Genomic DNA, 27,150 nt, shown 5'->3' on the forward strand with positions numbered 1-27,150 from the left:
TCCCTCCTCTGTGTTTGTGATACCATCTTGAAGATAGACAGCACAAACAAATTATTTTTTAGATGCTCTGTCCACTTCAGTCGTCATAACTCAGTCTTATCTACTGAAGGGCAGAAACCACAGTCATGTGTCTTCAGGTAGAGAATGAAAGGAAGGATAAAGAAATGAACAAAATTAGGAAGAGAAGACACACATGGACAAGAAAGACAGAGATTACCCCTGTGACATGAATGCACTGTCAGTCTCATTCATCCAAATCTGCCAAATTTGATATTAATGAGCTACACAATCCCATGAGGAAAGACGCCACAGTGCAGTAATATGTGGGTCTTTGTGAAGCAGTGCTTATTAATGTAAAACATCTGACGTACCATTTAAGCAAATAGTACAATATCAGCAATGTTTTTGTAAACCATTTGTTCTGGACTGTTTAGGCAACAGCTGTGTCACATCAGGTTTAAAAAAATGTGTTTCAGGTGCTGTAAATATTTGGTTTGGTAAAGAAATATGACAAATCTCAATGATATTCAAATAATTGAAACTATAATACCTTATATCTGTATATGTAATATTTACATATGACGCCATGGGTTATTAATGGTAAAGGTATATAATGTGTATATATATACATTGCTCAACAATGGAGTACATCTACAACTGACTTTTTAAATGTAATGTAATGTGATGCTTCATGAGTTATTCATAAAATACTAAAAGACACTACAGCACTAACTAACTGTCACAACACCATGTCGGACTCGTGGAACGCAGCTGACATATGATAGTGGCTTGTACATTTTATGTGAAATCATAGAGACTAAACAAGATGTACCAAAGTTTGAAATTGCCTGTCACGACTCATATTTCACTGGCTGGATAAGAGCAAAATAGAGAACAGAGCAGACTTTGTATTAAAGTGTAAGCAAACACAACACACGCATATGTTTGGATAAGATACTACATAGATTTTTCTTTCAGTCCTTAAAACATATTTCAACAGCACATGCAGGGATACTGTGCTGCTGAGATTATCACAACATTAAAGCTCAGACAAATGTGAGGAATGGGATGAATCTGACTAAGAATCTATTCTAAAAGACATTTTCTTACATATACTATGCTTGTAATAGGTAGGAATAAAATGCATGGCAATAGAGTAAAAGAAGGACAGCAAATTTTCCTAAGAAAGAGAACAATATATAATTTCCCTGATGCTTCCCCAGTCCAGCAAAAACTGACAGATTTGTTCATTCACATACACTGCTTTCCATTTGACTAAAGCGCCAGTCAAGTCCAACAAAGAGTTAAGCATTTTAAATTCTACAGTCAAGCTAAACTGTTCTTGAAATTCAGCTGGCAGCAGTCCTGGCTAGTCCTCCGTCGATTTGAAGTGTGCTTCAAGAATCTGGCCCATGCAAGCTAACTGTGAGCCAGGACACCCAAACAAACAGAGAAACCAAGAACTGTTCTTGGCAAGTTAAGTTTACAGCTTTACTTGAGTCCAGTCATGTCAGGTGGGCCCCCCATCAGTCAACTTACATGCTACTGTGACGCTTTAATGTTGACTGAAAAGTGAATGTGAGAAAAGTGTCTTTCTAGCAATTGACCTGGCACTGTTTATTTAAAATTACAAAGAAAATATAAGTAATGAATGCAGCAGATTAGTTGTAGAATTTATGTAGTTGGGTTGAGCCTTTACTGTGTAACTGCTCACAGCGTTTTTCTTTGCCTATATTATGCTCAAGTGTTGAACCTCAGAGAATAAACAGCTTTATTATATCCTCTTGAATATAAGACTCTTACAAAAATCACTCTTAACAACCCCTGAAATGCTTTTCACTTTGAAGGTGACAATTTTGTTTTTGAAGAGGAGAGGTCAAGCTGAATCAATAGAGATGTTGCCCTTTGTGTGAAATGATTCACTTCACTCTCTGAGTTACAAAACCTTGCAACTGTACTACAAAAACTCTACTGTGAGAACAAACCTGGAAATGCTTGTGAGACTTTAGATTGAACTATTAGAAGTGCATTTTAATCAATTCAAAGCAGGTAGGTTCATTATTCAGTCTGACATCTGCCATCTCTATTATCTGAAACATTACTGCGTTACGAATGGAAAATAAGCAATCAGAATGAATAAACATGAATTGTGAACTAAAACATTATAAAGCAGCTAAGCCTCTCTCGGCTCTGCAAGAGCGTAAAAAAAAATGGCATCATCACTGATTAACTTTCAAAGCAAGTATTTAAAGTGATGCTGTTAATATTATTACACCACCAAAATTCCTATCAAGTCCGTTATGATGGAAAGGAAATACAGAATCTTGAGATGGACAAATTATCGATAATCATTAAGAATAATGTTTTTCCTATACATTTTGACTCATATATAAACTAGAGAAATTAAAATTTTTTAGGGAATTACTGAATAGCATCAATGACAGAGTGATCTTTAAAGCTACACCTATTTCATTAAATTGCTTTACTCTAATGGACTGCACAGTTTGAGACCACTGGACACAGATGATGGAGTCAAATGTTTGAAGTAAAATTTAAACTGTCAGGGTCCCACTGAGCTCTCCTTAATCACAAATATATTTTTCCTACTGATCATCATGGCCTGATACATCCTTGAAAACCTTATTGTTGCCTTCTACACCTTTCAGAACAGCTCTGTTAGGCTGTGACTAAAATTATGCTGAAAGGTTTCATCTAAGTTTATTAAAGTAAATTTTCATTGTAACCAACATTTTTACTCATCTTGTGCAGCTTAAGTGATAACCCAGTTTTGTCTCTGTATATTTTAACCAGCCTATTTTGTTTTACAATACCAAGACAAATTGTCTTTGTGGAAACTTCAAAATGTAAAAAATAAATAAATAGAATTACTGCGTCTGTTTCAAACTAGTTTTGAATTACTTTTATGTTATCTAGATATGCAATACATATAAAATATTAACTATTTGTAAATCTTAAGTAATTTTCATGTGTTTTATGTACTACACTACAACATTGACCTTTGATCACCAAGTCAGTTCTTCCCTGAGTCAAAGTGGACATTTGTTCAAAATATTAAGATTCTGTGAGTGAATCACCAAGATAAAGTGTCACAGACGCAAGAAATTACAACCCAGAAACAAAACGCCTCAGGGTCTGGCTGTTACTTGCACTGGGGCATCAAAAAAAAGTGAGAAGGAAAAAATCTATTTATTATCATCATAAAAAAAATAACATTCAACACATTCTAGCCAAGAAAATTCATATGGGCACTTGATAGAAGTGGGAGAAAAAACTGCAGCACAATTAGCTGATTATCCTGCCAACACCGTAAGTAGCTCTTGAAACTAGCAACCATGTAGCCTTGTGGAAGAAACAAATGTAAATTTGAAGGTACATTAATCACATTTTTGTTTATTTGCAGCACTTTGGCAGAGTATGGTTTCCGTTTTTAATTCCATTGAGTTACATTATTACAATTTCTGTAATGTATTGTCTGGTACTGTATGTGTTTGTAATTTTATAAAAAGTAATATTTCCTGCAATGTGGCGGTGCAAAATATTTAGTTTCAGCTTTTAATTAAGGGAATTATTTGGATTATTCCTTCCATTGAGATATCCATGATGCTAAAAATGCTCATAGGATCTACTACATTTACGCTGCAGTGTGGAAATGCTCCACCCATGAGCTCCTGCCCTCAGGCCCCAAATACTTAAGACCACCACCGAAGAACCTAAACAGTTTGTGTGTAAAATAAAAGTAGCTTTGTTACAGTGATTTCCTTCAAAGATGATATAGGACGACATTTTGACATTGTGACAACTGAAGGCATCAGGTTTAATTTCTCCTGCTGGCAGCTCTCAGCCTCCTCAGCTAATGTTATGTTCAAACACCACAATTCTTTTGTTTGTACTCAACTGCTATCTGGCTGGAACGATTGAGGACTCAATATTATAATGTTTGTGTTTGTAATGTTATTTTACAAGGTAATGCAAAAGGACTTCAGTTCCTTTATTTTATTTTATTTTTTTTTTTTTTTTTTTGGGGGGGGGGGCATTGGAGATTTTCACTTTATTTATCAAACCTATAGATGATGGTGGTACAGTATCCTTCCTAAGACAGTTGAAAATATGGATTAACAGTAGTTTCACATGGTCTGGAAGACAGGAGAAGCTGTGGTCTAATACTCACATAATGTGACATCAGATCATAAAACAAGCTCACACTGGGAGCATGTGCATCTTTTATAAATTGTGGTGATGTTGGTGGTGAGGGTTGTGCTTCTTAATACTTAACAGGACACAGCTTTCCCATATTTTTGCCTATCAAAAAAGAAGCAGCTCTTGTGTTTTCCCCATTTCTCAGAGAGCACACATAAGATCATCATTTCTAGAAGAATAAAAGTGTGTTAATGAAAGCTGTGGCAGGAAGGAAGGTTCCTGCACCACCTGTTCCGTGTTTTCATATTTAGTGAAGAAGAGCTTACGTTCCCATATGAGCATCACACCAGCTGTCTAACAAATCAAAATTTGGTATTCCACAGCAGTGCATGCTTTGCTAAGCACACCTCAAAGCTTTGTGATTTCAATATCTGCACACAGATACAGTGCAATACATGATCTTACGATATTTGCTGTATTTATTCTGTGTTTAAACAAGTCCAGCTCCAACAAATAATCTCATGTGGCAGGACCGAGGGACAACAACCTATCCTATACTATTCCATTGGAATTATAAAAAAAAAATAGAAAAAAAAGAAGAAAAAACACACACACAAGCATGGCTGAAAGAAGTGATGAAATTATGTTATAACGTACATCATTTATAGCAAGGACCATCAGTGATATCAGGACATGCAAACAGTTTTGATGTGGCCATTAAGGGAGCTCTCAGCAACTTATCAGAGAGCAGCAAAGAGTTAGCTAATTAGTAGATAAAGACAAAGAGTCATTGTAGGCTAAGCTAATGTACCAATTTCAAACTATTCACTTGAATGGGAAACTGTGTCCAAACTTATGATAGGTAAGTGTTAGGGCTGAAGGATTAATCGCATTTGTGATTATATCGCATTATGATAAAACGCAATTTTCTAATCGCAACGTGTGCAATTACAATGTGGCCACAAAGAAAAACAGTGGTCATGTGACGTACGCACGAGAGAGAGCAGACCACTCAACTGCATCAACTTTTTATGCTACACGCCTGCTGCGCAATGGCCTCTGGTTCGATGGAACCGTCAGAAACTGACTCAACTGAGACTTCCTCGATGAGGCACAGCACATCAGCGGTGTGGAATTACTTCAGCTGCTGTGCAGCGCATGCTGTGCTACTGTCGCTACTTCACGGGGCAACACAACAAACTTCTTCCAGCCAGTAACGGCACCAGAATTTCTTAATTGGGGCAGCTGGGGGGGCTTATGAATTTTAACTGTCTGTTGGTAACAGAGAGAGAGACACATGCACGCTAGCTCTCTCGTATGCGCATAACTTTTTCACGATGTGTGATTTGATGGGTTTGATACAGATGTTACAGCTGTGCAAGCTCTCCCAGCAGCGGCATAGCAACGCAGCAGTTGATTGTGGATGCTGCTTACAGTATTTTTAGGATTTTTATTTTTGCTTGGGGGGGTTAAGGAAGGCCTAAGACTTTTTGAGGGGGTTGCTTAAGCCTACTTTTTTTTTCCCCCTTTCAAATACATAGAGAAACACAAACACAGGATACAAAGATTTGTTGCTCTTATGTTTCTGTAATGAGCAGTTAAATAAACATGTTATTTATTTCAACTCTTGCATCTTATTGTGACCTTTGACCTGTGATCTTTAAATTTTAACAAAGACACACGGCCTATGGGAAAGAACATTCTATACTAAATGGATCTAATATGACGTGTTGTTGGGTGAAAAAAAAAAAAAAAAATCGCAATATTGGAGAAAAAAAATTTCAATTAGATTATTTTCCAAAATCTTGCAGCCCTAGTAAGTGTATCTATTCAAACCGATCATCTTTACTACGGTACAGTAGCATCTACTAAGAAGCAAGCCGAAGATTAACCTTCATTTTTATTGACTGTCCAAATGGTGTCAAAATAGAAGACGCTATGTGAAGCCATGTTTGAAGCATTAAAGCTGAATTTCTTCTTCTCCCTCATCTACTACATTTTAACCCATTAACCCATATTATCACCTATGCCATTTGACCAAAGTCACCAACAAGGGTCTTAGAATGTATCGCACATCTATCAAACCTTGCAGTGTATTTAAACAAATGATCAGTTCAAACCTACATTATCTTAAGAGTCACATGCTTTTCTGAAGATAACAGGCAACAGTACTGTGGGATTATGGGGTTTAACACATTTTCTTTATAGAACACATGACTACTTCTTTTAAGAACCAAAGCAAATTGATTCAGCGAAGAATGCATCAGGCTCAGACTTGCTGTATGTCATGGGGTTACCTTCTGCTTTTCAGAAAACTTTCAGTGACGCAAATGAAATGACCCATAAGTTTAAGGAATGTGTCACTGAAATACATGACAAAGAAATTTTCAGAATGATCATAACTGCAGAAATACACAATCCTTTTACATAGCACGTGTAATATATTGCATATATTTACACATATATTAACCTGCTCATATCAACTTTATACAGCAAATATTATAGCTGAAAAGGATTTTCCTATATTTTAGGTTTTGATGAAATGGATTGGCGAGCTGGGATAGGCTCCAGGACCCTCAACAACCCTGACAGATAAGCGGTTGAAAATGAAAAATTGAAAAATGAAAACAACAACAATCAAATTAGAACAATAATTCAAACATTTAAGCGTTTAAAAAAATAACAAAAGAATATTCAAAAATCAAAAGAAACCAAACCAAAACATTGCTTTCAAGCTAAAAGCAAGGCAATTAAAAATATAAACTTCACTGAAATATTGAAAAAAAAAAAAAAAAAAAAAAAAAAAAAAAAAAAAAGCTCATGTATTTTAATCACGCAATTTTTCAGAAACCAGGAGAAAAAAGAAGTGAGAGGAGGAATTAGGAAAATTTTTTGTGATGCATTATTGTTAAGAACAAATTATGGGAAATACGGATGTAGCATGGCCAAAACAATGGATTATATATGAAAAGAGATTTCTCACATCTCCTCCAACAACAACTGTCTATATGTGGAAACATCAAGTAAGTTAAATTAACAAAAATATAGCTAATGGAGGAGGCTCTGGTGTGTGTATAGCCACTATTGTACTGTTGTGGAAAAAATAGGTCAAGTACTCACCGAAATGTTAACACTACGTGGTGTTTGGGACTACAGGATCAGACACCTGAAAAGAAAACAGTGTAAGATTAAAGCTCAAACATAAAGGAACAATTGAATTTCACAAAAAAATTGATGACCATTTAGAGCAGGATGGATCTGCATCACTTCCTATTAACGGTCCAATCCTGGACTGAAGCTGTTGTTTGGCTGCTTAATTCATCTTGGTGTCTTTTATTTTCATTCCATTGTTTACTTTATGAAAGTTAGCATTACAGTGCTGCATCAACTCCTCAAGTGAAACACTAACTTTTGACTGCAGGGGATAAATTCAAAAATGATAATTGTGAGTGAAATTTCTATTTCTGGTGTTTTGAATGTCCTACATTCTGTTTAGATACAGGTAAGGGTGGGGGTGGAATGATTTTTGTCTCCAGGGCCCAAAGATGTGTATTCCTCTTGCTGAGGAATGCTTTTGTTCTGATAAATTGACATTGTCAGTTTCCCACATTGCCACAGTGTGGCATATACTATAGGGAGCAGTAATGGGAACACAGATGCTACATACGATTGGCGTCAGTCAATGTGACAGGTCTTGTTTTTTCTTCTCTTTTGAGGGAAGTGGGGGGGTATTTTTCTAAATCTGAACTTCCAAGTCAAGGAAGCAGGAAGGAATAAGAATTAATACACCTACACTCCCCTTCTGCCTTTAGAATGGCAAAAATCTCTTTGTACTTGCATCATAATTACTGGTGGGCGCCAGTTTGGAAATTGTTATCCATGCCTCCTTCACACTTTCTTTTTTTTTTTTTGCCAACATAGTGCAATGTTTTGAGCACATGCAACTGACAACTCCACTTCTTCTCAGTTTCTTTACGTCACAGTAAGTTTAAGGAAGAAGTATTGAAGTTAGACTCATTCTGGCATATGCCCCATGTTTTCAGTTGCAATGTTTTGCACGAGCACCAAGTAGATGGGCACACACGAAAAGTAAACAGCTGCCAGGTTGTCTACTTTCTGGTGGTATTTCAAGAATTTTGTGTGTTAACTCAAAAAGAGTTTTACTTTCCATTTTAAATTGATAGTTTAGGTGTTTTTTTTTTTTTGTTTTAAGCACTGAACACCAGTAGATCCCATAAAAAGCATGCATACTTTTCTTTAACACTCTAAATGTGTTAAATAAAAAAAAAATAAATAAATACATCAAAACTTTGGATTATTTATAGAAAGGAAAGTAAGTGGAGAACACATTGTGTAAAACACCTGTATAAACTACATAAAGATCATCCTGGGGCTGCAACTGTAAACACTAAAGAAATACAAATCTAACCAACATCAGACTACAATTGGACACTTAAAAACCAGGTTCACCTAAAATTAACCCTAAAAAAAATAAAAAAATTATCCCTTTGGTTTGGAAATGCCTCTAGTTTCATTTGATGACTTGTTAATTTGGCTGTGAAAAACACTCACATCAATAGAAAGGAAGTAAAAAGACTTTAACTTCTTGTTTATAAAGTACTGTACCTACAAACATCTGAAAAACAAGTTTGAGATAAAAATGAGCCTTTTTAGAAGGAATGTTTCTGAATATGTCACAAAGCTCATTTAATTTTGAAACATAAGGTACGAACCAGTGAAAACTGCCTCCTCTCCTCAAAAAAATACCAGCCCCCTTCTCTCCAGTATCACCATCAAGGCCAAACTTGTGCTGTTTACATAAACCACGACTATCGTGTATTCTACCCATACACAGTAGATTGAAAGAGTAACAGCTAACTGGGGACCTTATTAAAGTACATTTTTGGGGAATAAGCCTCACTTCCTGTTTGCTTGTATTGCCATCATTTTAAATTGTGCACCACTGGGTTGGATATTTTATTTATACTTGCATTTACCCAGGGTAGATTTACTTATCACTAATGTTATTTTTCTCCAACTCCATCCCTAATACACACACAGTTATACATAGACCCTCCACCCAAACACTGCTAGATCCACACATTTTGTGATACAAGTAATGTCCCTTTTCTGCACTTAACAGATTTTCACCAATTTCATAATAGCCATAATTATAAAAATTTGTGACTTAAAAGCAGCAATCAGTGATTTTGTGTGCAGCTAAGAAATCAGTGTGGAAGTGAGTTCCTGAAACAAAAAGAAAACTATGATATACTGCAGAACCAATTTCTGACCAATTGCTTTGATTTTTTTCTTTCGCTTGAGAAGCCTTGGAACCTGTCCACTAAATTTGATTGATCACGTAGTCTCTGAGTTACAGATCCAAACAAAAACAAAAAGATTTTCAGTATGTTCTGGACTTGGACATCTGTAGAAGTATCCAGCTAAGAAAGAGCTATGTAATTGGTGATCTAGCCAGAAATGGAAAACACCTCAGATGGACCCATGGCTTGTATGCATGTGTGTCTGCCAATACAATAAATTCAAACCAAAATTGTAATGCTGCTAATGCCGTTACCTGGACTGTGCCTCTAAAGCAGTGATGGGTAAACAGCAGCTGTGCCCCGCAGCAGAAAATATTTCCATTTACATCTGAGAGCGGTACAGTGGTTGTTTCACACCAAAGAGGCTCTTTTGTTGAACCTGCCGGCCAGCTGAGTCAGGGTTGCATGTTGTCCTCCTGTCTGGGTGGGTGTCCTCCCACAGCCCGAGACAGGCAGGATAGACTGACTGCCCAAAGCCATAATGTATGAATGATTGTCTCTATACGTCTCCTCAGTGACAGACTGTCAACGTGTCCAGGGTGTAACCTCAAATGGTTTATATACAGTAATGGAGTAAATAATAGACTATTTATAACACAAAAATAAGTCCAATCATTTAATGGCATCCCTGAATTCCAAGCATTTTTATTCAATATATTTAGCTGTCATAAATCTCCTCAGAAAAATGTGTGTTTGGGGTTGCTGGAAAGAAAATGCATCCTGATGACACTTCTTTGGAAGATAATGAAAGCATGACTTCCATTACACCACAGATCATCTTGAAACAATGAACAGCAGAGTATCAACTTCACCTCTAGTTTTGCGGTGCAACAGATAGCTAATATATTTATGATTCTGAGTCATTTTTGGAAGCGCTATGAGATCTAATTAATTCTACTGCATAACACGCAGGCAAGGTTGTTAATGAAAAGTGCAGAAAAAATAGGCTCGTGGTTGAACCTTGTTCCTGAATTCTGCTGTAAAGAAAACTTTCCTGAATGTTACTTACACTGTTCAAGCGTCTCCTCCAGCAAAGCTGCTGGTTTAATGAGAGTAATTTCCCTGTGTGCCTGACAGTGAAGTGTTGTCATTTCTCTTAAATTGGCACTATGTATTTCAATAAATATAAATCATTTAGCAATGGGAAACTGTCTATTTTCATCTTAGAAGAGAAACTCACAAACAGCTCACACCAAGTGTTTTCAAAGTCTAACACTCTGGTCACTAGAAAGCAGGTTTATGCATCTTCCATGTTGGCTTCACTTTTCAGGGCTGGAGTTTAAATCCAAATCCTAGAAACTTCACGTTTTTGGTCATGTCACGTATTTGCCTGTGGAAATAAAATGTAAATGTGACCATTCTAAATGCAATTGTGACTCACAGAGCCAATGTAAAATAATCTGATGTTTTTTTGCACATTATTGAGCTGTTAGTAGTTCTTGCACAAATTGTGCCTGTTGAAATAAATTTCAAATGGTTGACTTTTTCATTGACTTTAAAATTTAAGTAAATTTACTTTCTCTTCTTTTGTGCAATTCTAAAAATTATGTTCTGATCACTATCTGACCTGAATGGCTCTTCTTTCATGGGGTCAGAACTTACACTTACTCATTAACTATGTTTCCTTAACTAAGAACATTTATGTGGACAAGATTAAATCAGGTTAAATATGCTTTTCATAAAAATCTGCCTTCCCAAAGAATGGTTCAGGCATATTTTTGGTCGATGAAATACAATTTTTAACAGTTTTATTCAATGCCAAATCCATTATTCATTACATCCATTATAACTTTGGTATTTTGAGTCATGTCGTCTATGGCTAAAATAAAGAAAATAAAAATAATTAAAAAAAAAAAAAAAACAGTGAGCTAAATACTCAAATTATGAAAGTCATTAGATGTTCAGAGTAATTTTCTTTCAAATACAAGAGATCATCCAAGTACATTAGACCATTAGCCAAATTGTAAAGACCCATAATCTGTCAAAGAAATGTAATTTAGTCCCTGAAAAGGTCATTATTCATCAGGTTATTGTAGACGAGTTTGAGCGAAACTAAAAATAAATGTATGTGTGTCACATTGTTCTGACTTTCATCTTTGTCCTCATGCAGCGCTTGGCATTTGTCTATTTCTTTAGACTGCATATAGTGTACTGTCAAAACTTAATCCAATGGCTGACCTGAACATTAATGTCATCTACAAAGGACAAAGCCAAGGAGCACTTTGTCCATTTTCTCTGTGAGCACAGGCTTCTAAGTGCTCCCACAACAGATACCTTGATTGGTCCTTAATGTTTACAGCATGAAAAGACAGACCAAAGCAATAAAAAATACATATGACTGAAAACACCTTGGCCTTCTCAGATTTAGAGTGTACTTATAACCAATTCTATACAGAATCACAGCATAGTGAAAGCCATATTAAGACTGAATGAGTTACCTTTTCTGAACTCAGTACAGTACAGCACCAGTGGGCTTACATGAAACTGCCTGAAGGCAGACTGAAGTGTAGGGAAAACCCTTGACAGGAAACAAGTCGTGCATCTGATTTATATTTGACCTGCTAACCATCCATGGGCGCTTCATCTGAGCTGGGAATATATATGGATTTCACTTAGAAGTGAATAGCCAAAGCAGAGGAACTTTCAAGTGAAATAATAATGTGAGGTCAACACGAAGAGAAACATAGTTCTGTACTTTGTCATGTTTATTCAGAAGAGATAAGATGACATTGTGACATTAGGACACAAATTGTACATAGCTTCAATTGACTAATAGTGACTAACGTCTGTCAATGTCTTCATATTAGGAATATTTTTCATCTTATTCAAATTTTACATTCATTACTGAGTTTATATTTAGTAACTGTTGCTATAAACATGGTTGCTGCTCTCATAACTAATTTCTGTTTAATGTAATCCTGATGTAAATTTTGTTCTATCAAAATTATTGATCCAAGCAAGAACTGGATAAGCGCCACGACTGGTGAGATAATACTGATATAACATGTTATAGCTCTAATTAATGACAACTTCCACCATCTAACTAGTTCAACCTCAAGATAAGCCTCCGGAGAGATGGAGAACACTCTTCATTCAGATTCAGGCGAACATTTGGAATGCAACCTGACAGAGAAATCCTTAAGATAAATGTCTGTATTAGGGCTGGACAATAATTCAATAATAATTTAATTTATACAGTGGCAAAAAATATTTTAATAATGGTGATATGGCCTTTTAAACATATTTCAAGATTACTTTCAAATCCGTCCGCCATCGGAAGCAGATCACCTCCTCAGAATAATCTATGTCTGAAGATGAGGCACCATAGAGGTTTGAGCCAGCCTGTCTAGAGTATTTTTCTGATTTTTTATTCCGGCTGAAGCTCTTCTGTTACAACCTATTTAACCAATAATAAGGAAATACGCCTATTTTGTAGTTTAAATTTGGATTAAAGACATTAATATTGGCAAAGCTAAGGTTTATTTGACAGTGATATGTTTCTGGTTTGCATATGAAGGCTGAAAAAGGTGAAGATGGATTACTTGTATCGTTTTTATATCTGAAATATATAGTTTTATATGAAGAGGTTTCATAGACTTGGCAAACTCATTTTTCAGATGTTTGTAGGTACAGGCATCCATTGTGCGCATTCTGGGCAGCTTTTCTGTGACCTTTATGATGTTTATATCAATATTAGAATTGTATCAGATCAATCAAAATTAAGAAATACATTGTGGAATAAAATCTAGCCCTACCATGTGTATAAGTAGCTCATGGCAGCCCAGCGCAGACTAATGGGATTACACATTAATTTTCTTTTAAACATGCGGTAATACAAATGAATTTGATGAGAATATTTTAAAAAACAATAAAAGAGAAATGCAGAAGCACTTTAGTCCTTTTTTTTTTTTGCAGTTGAGTCCTTCTGGTTGTTATCAGTTTTCTATGACTATGACTTGCCTATGAATTCAGAGAAATTTCTTGTGGGCTTTTGAGCCAATACTTTTCATAGGTTTCCTTTTCACAAAGCAATATTTACAGCAACCTCATTCCAGCTCTTTCGCTTTCTCACCATCTCAACTGTAATTCAGATATCACTCAAACTGGCATCACAATTTCAACCTACCAAATCAAAGGTGGAATTGAAGGAGGTATGTAATAATTGAATTGACTGAGAATGTAGCCACGGCCCCAATGTCACTTATGCATGTAAAAAGCCCTGAAGTCATGCTGAGAAAAAAACCACCTGTGTTGCAGTCAATGGTTGAGGTGAATTAAATCAGAGTCACAAAGCAGGAGACTTTCTGATCACGCAGACAAACAGATCTGATGTCCATGGACACCAGAATAGCTGCACAATAAGATTCTGATTAACTTCTTCAAAATAATTTCAGCATCTCATCTGAAGTGTACAGCCCCAATTGAAGAAATTATGCTTTGAGCTAAATTCTACTATTGGCATGCCTGTTAGGCAGGTACACAAAGTGAGTGTGTACCTCATGATGCCACACAGATAAAATGTGGATCTATACTTTTATTAAATATATAATCTGAGGACCAGAAATGTCCATGTAAACGAACAAATTTGTTTGTGCTTCACGGAGTATGTGAAAACTTTGATCAGCTCAAGTGACTTTACAGATTGAGAGTCAAAAAGCACACAATGAAGGCCTTGACACATTTCCATGTCAATCCCTTCATGACTGACAGACCTCTGTTGGATTTCCATACTCATTGCTACATAGAGTAGGGATGAGTGCAAACTCAAGGTGGACAGAGCCTTGTGAGTTAATGGCAACACACTTAAGAAAAAACAAAAATACCCTTTTTGCCTACCAATAGGGAGATCATGTTACCACTACAGTAAGTGTAGGAGACAAGACACAAGACATTAGACTTGCTAATGCTTTTATCATTAGCAGAAACTGGAACTGTTTATCTGAGCTCTGGGCTAACCAGTACAATCCCTGAAAGGTGGAAAAACACATTTAGGGCTTTGGTTGGTATGTTTCTTCCTAATTTAAAGCTTTTACAACAAATGAAAGTTGGGCCAGTGTAGGGATTTAAGAGATTAGGGAATGCATCTAATGTACTGGATCTGTCTGATATTAACACAAGTGACCTCAAACCTGACACGTAAGGTCCCTTTCACCCTTAGCTTAAACCCCACAGCTTGTAACCTAAAAAACATGCCATGTATAGCGAACAGGCTGAGTGTCAATGCAGAGGGTGGCTGGACTTAAGTGTTTGATCCACAATGCACGCCACATCTTATACAATTGAATAATCCTTTAATGAAGCAGATTCTGGGGTGACTCACTAAGACCCAGACCACAACCTTTAACCTCCTGTGCATTATATTTGACATGAGAATAGTCTAAGTAAGCAAATGCACATGTGGTGAGACAAAGAAGCTTTTCTCTTTGTTTTGACAAACCAACTGTATGTGGAAGTCCCCTCCACCTCTTCATATATACTTATAATAGCATTAGCAATGCTTTAAAGTCTAAATCTTCCTGCATTAGTACCCTAAAGCAACATAAATAAATCGATCCCATTGAGTTAAGCCTTGGCTTTTTATTTTTGTTTGTTTCTATTTCCAGCTCAGAATCCAAAAGAAGTTATCAGTATCATCGACATTATAGGCTATACTTGAGAAAGAAATTCACATTGCCCTACAAGTTCCACAACAAATCGCCTGTCAGTATTTGTGTGGTGTATATTTCTTCTGGTCAACAAAATGTCAGAAAAGAGTGAAAAACCTCATCGCCAAACATGAACAAAGACCCTGGGACACACTTGGTGGTAAGTGTAATTTTACATGAGCAAAGGGTGCACATGAAAGCTATGAAATGGTACGGGTAAGATTCTGGTTATGGGAAACATGTACATGCAGGAGTTGGGCATGGTTTTAATAAAACAATAAATGCTTCCTTCAGAGCCGTAAACAAGCTCCAGTCTCAGACATCCAAGTTGGATTTGCCATTTGACCCATGTTCCCCTTTGCTTTGCTCCCCAGTGCATGCTGGGTACAGACAACATCTATGAACACTGGTGCTGGACATCAACTGCAAAGTACAGATTCATATTTAAACTATTAATTTATTACTTAAATTGATATAGCCTGAATTTCAGGTGATCAACCAGATAAATTAATTTACAGTTATTTTTTCAGTTGACAGTCATCTGTTAATTTTTTAGCTTTTAAGAAACTGGAGCCACGTCTTATTTAACATGGTTGCTTGAAAGATGAAGAAATGTATTCTTAATGAAAATAGCTGATGGCAAGTTTTATTGGTTAGCTACTTTTAAATCCTCCTACAACATATTGAATATATATAACAATGAACTGAAATGTCAATCAGAAGATGGCCGGCTGTCTTTGTTTAATTCCCAAACATGCTCGACCGACCTGCCTGGCTTTCCAGGTCGTTTCCTCTCACTCTATTTTGCATGGATACCCTGAATATCACACAAATACAAAAATCTGCAATGTCTTGTGGATTGTGGATGCACCAACAGGCGGGTGTGAGGTCACGTGTGAAAGCTCGGTCCCAGGTGTACAAGTGACAGAGCGCAGCTACTGACTTTCAGCCAAGAGAAGGACTTGGGTCAGTAGGTAATTGCGTTCCTGAACCACAAGGGAATTGTTGGCAATTAATCCTGCCAATGAGTTAGGAGATAAATCCACATGTACAGTGTGTCAGTGGTCTGATGAATAACATAGCTCTTTCAAAGAGCGCCAGGGTAAAATATCTGCTACTGCCACCACATAGTTACAGTGACACAAGCCAAAAAATTATGACATAAAGAAAGTATTGTGCCTGATGTTGTTGAGCATAATCAGAACTGTTCTCTCTATTCGCCACAGTTGTTACAAGACTCACTATCTCACATTTTCAGCTGCTTTGGAAACTCTGAAACATTTAATCTTATGAACCATTTAAACTGAGTTTGCAGAATTACTCCCTTTTTGTGGACCTTTCCTAAGCTTGTCTTCAGCAGAATCAACGGAAACTCCTGTCAAGTTAAAAGGTAAAATCCAAATGAGTGTAAAATAAAAATACAGCAAAAAATACAGCAAAAGAAAAGCATATGTGAAGTATGCAAAAGAAAAAAATATTTGATGCTCGGGAATGCTTTTACAGATTTGAATTCTTTTTTTTTTTTGTATTCTTGGTCATAAAATGGGATATGATCTTATAAGTCAAGACTGTTAAATGACGCTAAACCACGACCACACAACCAATGTGGTAGAAAAAAGTGACTAATAAGTGGCCTTTTGGAGTCACTTATTATTATTATTATTACTATTATTATTATTATGATAAGTGACTCTTTGGATTCAGGGAAAGCCACAACCCCATAGCCATAACAATAAATTCACACCAGCTCTTCCAGTAACTACTGATCAAACCACAAATTTTGCACCATTCCTCCAGTTCAGACATCTTCTAAGGATGTCTGATGTGATTATTTCTCTTTAGGACTTAAGGACTTTCTGTAAGGTTAAAATGTGAGCTTTGAGTGGGCTGCTCTAAAAGGAGGATTTTCTTTGTCATCCTGTAGGAGATTTACCATCTACAGATTTACGATGTTGAAACTTCATCATTCAACTTCTGCTGAGCTTCTGTGGGCTCACAGCCACTCTGGCCTTGGCCATCTGATGTGAAGCTGTCTAGGCAGAGAGGAAGCAAAGACCCACAGCACGATGCTCCCTCTACTCCGCTTCATATTGGATTGTTCTGAGTGTCATGTTGGTATGCAGAGCTCTTTTAGACCATAAATGGACCTGCATGTTCTTTCCAAAGAATTTCATCATAGTTTTATCAGTCCACAAAACATTTTCTTTATAGTGCAGAGAGTGTCCAACTTCTTTTGGAGCGCAACAGAGGAGGAAAAACAAAATGTTCCATGCACCATGATTTGTGTTTGACTGACACATGAACAGAGTCGGACTCCAGTGGTTTCTTTAAGCTTTCAACTGTTTCTGTGTTTTTTGTTAAAATACTGATCATTGTGGATTGTGTTTTTGAAGTTTTACCGGTGACCGACTACTAGGGAAAGTAGCCACGCAACCAAATCATCCATTTTTATTTTGTCTGATTGTGGACTGAGGAAAATCTGACCAATTTCACTTTATTGCAGCTCAACAGTTCATCCTAAATTTTCTGAGATCTTTTTCAAAGGCCTGGTTAACATCAATAGATGTTAGCCAAAAAATCTGGAAAAGTTTTATTAACAGTGAAAGTAGACCTTATCTCCAGCTCCAATATGGTTTTACTGCCTGAACTCCTGGAGTCTACTTCAAGAAGGAGATACAGAAAACTGAATCTAACCCTGAACTCTGAGTTGGAAAACTCAAGAGTCTCTGCTTTCAGAACAGCTGATTTGAGCTGGTTCAATGAACCATGAGTCCTACATGTGCATCGCGACTAGAAAAAGCCAACATTAATGGAGCCCCCAAACTACAATTCAACAAGAGATAGCAAGAGACTTTTCCAATATGAAATTGGAAAATATTAGCAAATTTACAGTGCATTAAAAGTAACAGCAAATGAGAGCGAAAAGCACTCGGTTCAACACGCAAATTTCAACGATTGAATAAACAGATGTAATTAATATTTAGTCACATTTACAATGCAATAGATGAAATTCTGTGCAACTCTTGAATTTAAAATTCATTTCCATTTAGGTGCAATCCTGCGGGACTTGGAAACAGCTAAAAATTAAGTATATAAACATAATTCAAACAGCGTCAAGTGTCCAAAGGCTCATTTGAGGACACACATTCTGTAATTAGATATAATAGGTCTGGGCCTATATGTTTTCTTTTACATATTTTCATAGATACATTTAGCTTTCATGGGTTTTTCATTTGTCACATTTTGATGGGAATATCTGCCTTGTGGAGCCTCGTGCCACAACTGAACTCCTTTCAGCTCGAAGTCAGCTACTCAATACTTGAGATTATGCCAAATAGTAGTTTACAGTAAACTGAAACATAATGCTCATCCTCACAGGATGATGAGGACAGAGAGTTCTCCAGAGGTGGCTCCTTAATATTATATGTTACCACTAGTTAACTCCCTATTCACATTTTCTTCCATTCTTGTGTGGCTTGTAGCCTACACTGAGGTAGAAATGGACATTGCTATGCTTTTTAACAGAGCATGGCTATGCAGCAGGATGAGGGTCCGTCAATTAATTGGGGTTCATTCTTGCTTGGACAGACTGATTAAGGTGAAATATTGAAACACAAGTTGATGGTGGGTATGTGGCCACAGGTGAAGTGTATTAATTGTTCCAACAATATAAGGAAATAAAGAAATAAAAAAAAAAGAGAATGTCTTTATTTGACTGCTCTGGGACTTGGTGTTGGTGGCTGTGGATTAATCTTTGAAGTGATTCAGACATATCTCTGACTGCTCTTCCATCCTGGATATCTGCAGGTTGGAAGGGGTCTTAAAGTGGGTCTTCTATTTGTAAGACAGGGTGGTGCTCCCTTATTGTTGCTATATTACAGAGAACAACAAATACCACAAAAATGTCACAGGTTCAGTCAGGGTTACCACGAGCACTGAAAATAGGCTTTCAACAGGCCTATAGTCATCTCTACACAGGCTTTCATCCTGCAATGGGTAACATTGAAGTACTGCTTCTGTCATGACAGTGCAGAGAATGAGAAATGTTCATTGAGATATTGTTAAGTCTAACATTTTCAAACAGTAGTCAATGTACCTGCCCATTAATACTATGGATGGACTTCATATTCACATAATCAGCTTGATTTTGAGAAGGAGCTGTAATGGGAATGTGAATGCCACTGATGTGGCCAATAACTGGGAGATCCTCAAAGAAATTCAAACTAATAGTCCCAGTCTGAGATTACAGCAGCATATTATTAACATAATGTATTTATAATCATTAATTTAAACACATTTCAATTCATTTAACAATCCTGCGGACATTCAGATATCAAATAGGATGGGAAGAAAAATGGTCATCTGGAATTGTAACATATTTAATCATAGCCTCAAAATCATTTCCCAACGTTTAACATATATTAAAATCAGTGCAAAGCAACACAGCCTCTTCATCTGCAGAATTTTCAACAAAAGGATGTGCCAGGTTTGGGAAAAAAATTATATCTACATAAATATATGGTTATTCAGGGATGTGCGAGACAGACTGAATGAATCAAAGAATGAGGAAATGAAACAGCGGTCCGGGCTCTTTTGTTATTGACCTTAGTCATTGGGTTCGCATACTTTTTCCAGTCAACACTGAGTATTTGAATGATGATGACATCTAATGACTTTTACACCTTAGAAGCACAATCACTGATTGGTTTCACTGCTTTTCACTCATTTTCAACTCAGTGAGTGTTGTCGTCAGCAGACTTTCCTCACTTTTCTCTCAGTTTATTTCATTTTCAACTGCGTAGCTGGGTCTGGGGCAACAGTCTCAGCAGTGAAACCCAGAAACCCCTCTGGGAGGATCCAGACGCATTCCAAAGCCAACCAACAGATATCAACTCTCCGAAATGGGCATGGTCCCAACACCTCCCCTGGCAGGCATCAGAGAGGCATCCTGACCAGGTCCCCAAAACCCCTCAACTGATCCCTCTCAATTCAGAGGAGCAGCAGCTCTACTTTGAGCTTCTCCAGGATGCCCAAACTCTTCACCCTATCTCTGAGCCCGGCTACTCTGCGGAAGAAGCTCATTTCAGCCACTTGCATTTGCAACCTTCTTCTGGTCACTACGCACAGCTTGTGACTATATGCGTGAGTCAGAATGTAGATGGATGGGTAAATTTAGAGCTTCGCATTTCAGTCCCTTTTATACTACACCAAACCGCTATAACATGTGGCATCACTGCAGACACTGCCCAAATCCATCTGACCATTTCCTGCTTCATTTTCCCCTCACTCATGGACACAAGTCCAAGATACCTCATCTCCTCCACTTGGGGGAAGAACTGCTAGGCAAACCAACCTCTTCTGGACCATGGTCTCAGCCTCAGAGGTACTGATTCTCATCTCAGCCGCTTCAGTCACGCTTGATTTATGTGGTTTGTAATTTATAAACACATTATTAATGATCATGTTGAATGAATGTTTGTGTTTTGCGAACAAAATGCTCCAGTAATTGAACCATCTTTACAAGCTGGTATCTGTCACAGCATGCAGGCACGTGTGTATACTCCACACTGTGTAAAGTGCCCCATTAGCCTCAAGCTTCTGTTTAATCTGAGATTAATCATTAAGTGGCATCTGATCCTAAATAATAGGGGCACAGAGAAAATGCCACTTCTGGCATACAATCACTCTGCTGTCTGAACTCTTACCAACAAGACAGTGTTAAAGATTACTGTTGTTGACTTGGAGTGGAAGTGGTTTGATGAACAAAAAAGAGAAATTTTCACAAAGCTGAATGTGAAAACTGATATGTTGGGCGCCAGGAACACCTTAGGGTGTAATTGCCCTCATCCACAGCACAGTCAAATGTATGATTTTTTGGTTTGTTTCTTTTTTTAAATGTACCTCTTTCATGAGAATGCAGGGAACTTTTCAGGAACTCAGAAACTTTACCACAGTTTCATCATGGGGCAGAAATTTTGACTCCAAAAAAGTACCAGCTCCTATGTTACCCTCTGATCTGTTAATTAATGACTCTCAGTGAGAACTAAGAGGATGACACGGGAAATTTGAGGGTGGGCAAAAAGACAAGGAAAAAAAAAAAAGAGAGACAAAACTGAGACTCTCATTGCTTTTTATGATTGTTTCAATGAACTGACACTGGTGACTAAATAAAAAAATAAATAAAAACATAAAAATACTCTGACATACTACACTGAATCAAGAAATATTCCCTTTCTGTTTGACTGCTCTGTTCTTCATGCAAAGGAAAGACACGCACCACGTCTACAGAGTTGTTGTTGATGTTGATGAGGTTCCTAAATGTATCAAAGATTTTGGGAGTTGGATTTTTCTCATTAGTCGCCATCAATAAGACAATGCGTAGCATGTATTCAGTCATATCTGACTGATCATTACAAGGAAAAATCTTCAGAAGAACTAAACTTGATTCATTTTGTTTTTGAAATTAATAAATATATATATATATATTTTTTTTTTCAGTCAGTAGGTTGATATTTCACAATATTAAAAAACACTATTTTACACATTTTAATTCACAATGTCCTTTCTATGCAATTTCTATGCAACTACTGTGGAACTTAATGGATTACTAGCCTAGGATATTCAATGTCAATTAAGTATCTTTGACATTAGGCTAACTGTGAAAAACTAATGGAAAATTTCAAATTGAACTTGAGATTTGAACACGTTAAACTATCGAAGGTCTTTGAAATCAACACAGAAGTTTACTGGCAGCAATATGAGGCCTTTAAAGAGGGAAATCTGGACTCGAAAACAAGAAAGAAAACTTTCCCAAAATAGAAATAAAAACGATACTCCATTCTTATGAAACAAATCCTGAATTCTTCATTTCTTATATAAATTGTATGGTAGAGACTATTGACATCACAAATTTGACAACATCCCAGTCGTGAAGGATGGTCATGACATCATGTAGAAGGTGCGGGTCTTTTTTCATATTGGAAAAAGGAACAATAAATACAGGCTATGTCTCCAGAAGAGTTTCAATCAAAACAGCTGAAGACCTTAAACTGAGGTAATGATTTATGTTCAAAAATAATAATGGCCAGTAGCATGCAGCCAAATCAACACTGAGGTGAGGGACCGAGCCAAAGCCTTGAAACGTATTGTAAAATAATGTGTCTGAGATTGTTGTTTATTGACTCACCCTTTCCAGCTTTACTGGGTAAGAGGGAACAAAAATCAATTTAGACTGGGAGTCTAAACTCCCTAAATCCATATGTGCCAAGCAGATACTGACATGCATTCCAAAACTTTAATAATTGTTGAATGTGTTTATTCTCTCAATGTCAACACCACTATGGCAATTTTTCCCTGAGAGGAAAGAGAACCTGGACTGCTCTTGTTTACATACAATCTCTGTGTTTGATCTGCACTCTGCCACTCTCAAGAGTGAAGAAAAAAATCCAGCTGTTTAAGAGGCATTTTTAAGAGAGTAAACAAGAGTTAAACGCAAAAACAGAAAGTAATCAAACCCTTAAAGTGATTCTCCTTAATAAGAAAGATAATCTGTTCCACTTCAGCTGGATTCTCCTCAGCTCACTCGGATCCTCAGTGTAATTACTCTTGTTAATCGTGCCTTAATTTGTTGACAAGATTCATTTGGAAGACTTGTCTTGAAAACATACAATCTCTCCCAATGTGGGGGGATGCCAGCATCTTGAAATTAAGGACAGCAAAGCGAGACCAGATTAAGTCATTTTGAGAGCATTGGAGATGTCACCAGAGACGTGACGTAACAGTGTGATCAGTGTCTGTCACTGCTTATTAAACTGGCAACGCCACTGAGCTGCCTCAGAACATTCATCAGGGGTTAGAAAGTCAACCACTGCACAATTCTTGACTCAAGAAACTCAAAGTGAACTTATTGTTCATAAGATCAATTATACAGTTTCTAAAAGGGTGTATATAAAAAAAAAAAAAAGAAGAAAAAAAAAAACAGATTCAGCGTGATTGGCTTTACTGGCTTCTCTGAAATACTTCAACCATCAAAGGACTTTGTGTCTCAATATTTTCCCAGGGTTGTTTTTATTGTGACAATCTTCAACGTCATCTTATTGTCTAACCAGCACAGGTATGTTCTGCCACAGCTGGCTGAGACTTCAGCCAAAAGTGACAATCATAAAAACAAAAAAATCCCAATAAAATATTGTGTTGACTAGAATGGAGATAGACAGATACTCAAAAGTACAATCAGGAGTGCAAAGACGTAGTTTTGGGAAAGACAATGAAAAAGAGAATCATTCAGTGCAAATTGACTTGCACATTTAATTGCTTGAAAATGCAATCATTACCTAAAGCATGTGTGAACTAGCAAAAACATATGAAACAAAGTTATCATATTGAAATTTAGGTTGTATTGATTCCATTCCAAACATCACTCATAGCATGCAAGAAAGTATTCCACCTTAAGAGTGACAAGCAGCTGTCAATGGCCTGATGTTTCTTTGTTTATGTGTTTACATAGAAACATCACAGACAGCCTGTTACTCTTGGATAGCTTGTGCTGTTTCCACAGAGCTGCTGGACATAAAAACGAGGTACAGTTGCATAGCGCAGCCTGTTAGCTTAGCCAAGCCTTTCGATGGATGATTTCAATGTGGCTTTAGTTCTTTCACATAAGTAAATAAACTCATTAGGCACATAAACTGCTTGTGTTCATTCATCTGTTGTGTAATAACACACAAATTACAACCGTATTCATTCATGGTGTTATATAATATTGCTGAGCCAGATGTTTGTCTGATGCCACTTTGTTTTCTGTCAGTCGAATATCTGATGATTTTAGTTGACTGGTGTATGTAAACTTGACACTTGAATGAAACCAGCTGAAACTTCATTGTGCCAATTTACTACAGATGTGCTATGGTATAAACAAATACCACTACATCTACGCACAGCAAAAAAGTACGGCAGATTCAGCTTCTATGAAGTCACCTGCAAGCCCAGTAGATGTGTAGCTGCCTTTTGAATTTAAAACATATCAAAAAGTAGACAGAACTACACCCTTTCCTGCACATGACATACAATGGCAACACTCATTACTTACCAAACTAATATTTCACAATCTTCTCAATTTCTTTCAAAAGCATGAGATATTGGTATTGTAACTTAACTATCTCCAACTGATTTGATGGCAGATTAATCCAGTACCTTGTGAATGGGAATAAAAAAATCCAGGCCCCCCCCCCCAAAAAATATGGTGTTGCCAGAGCAGGGGCATAAAAAGGCTAATTTCTTTTCCTGAAGGTTTTATGGTTTCACTTTAAGGTCAGTGGACAACATGAGGCTCATTCAACCACACAACTATCAACTCTCTTCTTATATTGGCACAAGGCGTAGAAGTAAGCCACATATTAACAGACGGTTTCTTTGAGGTTTTTAGGCTTAATTGTGCCAGTTTGCTATCTTACTGACTTGCTGTGCGCACCAGAGGGAGGAAGGGGTGTGGTGATGCCAACCCAGTGACCCAGTTCTGCACAGCAGAACCACTGAGGCTGTGATCAATATGTATGTATTGGGGTTAAGTTTTGCAGCCATGTTCTTAAAAACAAAGTGTTGCTCCAAAAATCCTGGTTTATTTCTGGATCAGAAATTTTAAACGGACTTCGTGACATTGGTATGAAAAGAAAAAAAAAAAAAAAAAAGCATAATTCTGGAAGTGGTATCGGAATTGAAAGTTTTTTTAACAATACCAAGCCCTAACAAGGAGGAAGGTCAGACTTGTTAAGGTCCAACAATTATTTAGGGTGTATGTTTGCAAAACTAGAATTCAACAACCTGAGCAGACCAAAAATCATACAGTCACAGACACTAACATGTATAAGAAAACTTGCAGTACCTTGAAATAATTCCTACTCTAAAATATCTGTTCAGGTTGGATAGGCACAATAGATTTTTGCACTTTCAGCCTTTACTCAAACTCCTCACCTTATAAACAGAAAGTTGTATAAGGTCAGTCACAAAATTCTCACCGAGTTTGAGTTAGTTGCAGTTTTTGCAAAACTTTATCAAAATGATGAACTGGCTGGTAAAAAGTCAAACCCAATTCCCTGTCTTTTCTATGCAATGCCCAAGAACATTGTGTGTTGGCTGTGTGTCTGATGCTAGGAAATGACAACAACATCTCTAAAACATTCAATCAACTAGTGACAAACAGTGACACAAATTCCCCACAAGCAGCCTATACATACACGTAGCTGTGGTCAGTCTAAGGAAGACACAGGCAGATCAACCAGTCTGGGTTCCAAAGTTCTTGAACTCATCATATCATGTCATATTATGTTACATTATAATTTACAGCTATTCTGTCAATGACAAACTGTATTCCCCCATGTATAAAACAAAAAGAATACAACAAAATTGAGCACAGAATGATACTCACAGTTTCTCTTTAGATCACTGAAGCACAGAGAACTGCTAGATTCACTAAATGGCAGTCACTTGAAAAGCTCCTCTCACCCCGAGAAAGTCTTATGCAGCTGAAATGACTCACATCCCCTCTTCCAACCTCTGTCAACCATCATGAGGAGGTAAACATTTCCAAATATGGAGAAAATATGAAGACACTATTGAGGGCAATATCAGTTGGGTTTGCTTTCAGCTTGGAATGCCATACACTGTGAGCCAGAGTCACTCGGCACAGCCATTTCTGTGGTGCATACCTTTCACTTGGAATAATAATGATGATTGTGGAGAACTTTTTACTTTTGGTTTGAATTCGCTCTGACTGTTAGTCTATTTTAGAAACACAATTTAAAAAAATTTTGAGAGGAGAAGATAAGTAATTTAACCTGTCGGTAAGAATGTTAATAAATCATAAAAAAAAAATAATAATAATAATCAAAGAAATAATGCAATCGTGATTTTTGTTCATCTGAAGACCAGGGCCAGATTAGGTGAAGATAGTCTATTTACTGTGAGAAGATCTTTTGTCACAGAGTGTTCAAGTGATTAAGGAGGTATAACTGAAGTGCGATTACTCTCCATGAGAGCTGTAGGTCAGCAGAACTCACTGTAGTTAAACAACACAGAGAAAGCACTGCACTACAACTTGACATGAAAATGTTTGTTTCTTTTAACAGCAGAGGCCACTTCATCTAACCCCAAAGAAATAAGCACACTGAAATACTTATGTTTAATATAATTCAGTTAAATTCATTTGCAGTTAAACAATGTTTCTGTTTTCCTAAATTGGACCATTTTCACCTACAATTAGTGTCCTGGTCCACCATTAAGCATTACCAGGTGAAACTCTGGCTGCAATGTCCCCAGAGGGATAACTTCAAAATAACTTTCATGACGTACATGAACGGCGCAGACAAAGTGTCCTTCTCACAATGAGCCGCATTTCTCTTCATGCAATAAAGCCAGCTGTATTGTTGATAGACTATGACATCACAGGCACCAACTGCTCTGGATCCACATGCACGTCTGCATGAGCATGCAGGTGCAACATGCCTGTCCCGGGTCATCTGAAGTCAACTTCAAAACAGTGTGATAATCCCACAAACTAAACCAGAGCAGTTTTTCAGCCCTGAGCTTTAGGATATACAGATTATATTACACCTGCTGTGCAAACAAGTTAGTCCAGCAATAGAAAGTTAATAACTAAGTTCCCAAATCATCCTCATTGACAACATTGGTCACAATCCATATGGATGTTAAAAGTCCTCCGACCACCAGAAGTGACAATACAAAAGCTGGACAAAGCACAGCCAACACACAAGACACATAAAAGTATAAGAGAGTTACATACAGGAAAACCTTTACCTTTTCTCCTCTCTGGGTGTTCTGGATTTCTGGGAAGTTGTTAAATCGATGCCCTTTACCGTTCTTGAAATCTGTTGAGCAATAAGGTGAGACTCAGTAAACTCATCACTCAAATGGATAACAGCTGTAATTGTGCTGACCAAACTAACATGGTACGTGGGTGCTGTCAACTTTTTCTCTGACTGAGTCATTCATCAGGGAAAAGAGGAACC

General features: G+C 37.1%; 1 protein-coding gene across 7 annotated transcripts in view; it reads right to left on the minus strand.

Moving 5' to 3' along the window:
- The window catches only part of lpp (LIM domain containing preferred translocation partner in lipoma), a 137,077-nt gene that overhangs the window by 105,038 nt on the left and 4,889 nt on the right, over window positions 1–27,150 (minus strand). For 3 of the 7 annotated variants that reach the window (XM_029499519.1, XM_029499521.1, XM_029499520.1), the window contains exons 2-3: window positions 26,939–27,009; window positions 7,279–7,324 (exon numbers count right to left, since the gene is read on the minus strand). The gene's annotated coding sequence lies outside the window, so the exon portion shown is untranslated. Of the gene's footprint in view, window positions 1–7,278; window positions 7,325–25,550; window positions 25,632–26,924; window positions 27,010–27,150 lie in introns of those variants that run through there. The other 4 variants (XM_029499522.1, XM_029499523.1, XM_029499524.1 and 1 more) reach the window with 3 other exon arrangements.

This window comes from Echeneis naucrates, chromosome 4 (genome assembly GCF_900963305.1).
Source record: "Echeneis naucrates chromosome 4, fEcheNa1.1, whole genome shotgun sequence".
Lineage (NCBI taxonomy): Eukaryota > Metazoa > Chordata > Actinopteri > Carangiformes > Echeneidae > Echeneis > Echeneis naucrates.